Here is a 491-nt window from a genome sequence, read left to right as displayed (position 1 = left end):
GTGGTTGGGGGGTGCTAACTATTGTGTACAATATATGAATTGTAAAAAAAAATTCAGTTGCATTGGCAACTAATTAACTTCCATGCACACCGGGGTCACTGTACCAAAAGCATTTCCCGCTGGCCCGTAAGGGGATCGAACCCTCGACATCCGCGTTATTAGCACGGCGCTCTAACCAACTGAGCTAACAGGCCGATATTTACTGAAATTTAAAAATCTTTCTAACATTACAGTGCCGTACGGTTTTAATATCTCAATATATCAATGTGACCAAGTAACCCGATATACCTGGAAACATAAAGTCTTTCTCAGAACAGAATGTGTAAAGTGTCACACATAAGGGAAATGCCAAACATATCGTGTCAGCATGTGGCCGGAACTTATACAAATATTTTTGGTGCAAATGAAAATTGATTTATAAAATTTCATATAGTGTACACAATGGTTAGGATGACCACTCACTCATACTTTTCATCTGTAATCTTTAAGGT

The 491-nt window shown here is 38.5% G+C and overlaps 1 non-coding gene across 1 annotated transcript; it reads right to left on the bottom strand.

Annotated features, from left to right (window-relative positions):
• Positions 1 to 120: 120 nt before the first annotated feature.
• On the bottom strand, positions 121 to 194 carry Trnai-aau. The gene has a single exon. It is a non-coding gene; the product is annotated as a tRNA-Ile (tRNA).
• Between the last annotated feature and the right edge of the window lie 297 nt (positions 195 to 491).

This window comes from Penaeus monodon, chromosome 15 (genome assembly GCF_015228065.2).
Source record: "Penaeus monodon isolate SGIC_2016 chromosome 15, NSTDA_Pmon_1, whole genome shotgun sequence".
Lineage (NCBI taxonomy): Eukaryota > Metazoa > Arthropoda > Malacostraca > Decapoda > Penaeidae > Penaeus > Penaeus monodon.
This window is presented reverse-complemented; position numbering and strand designations above follow the sequence as displayed.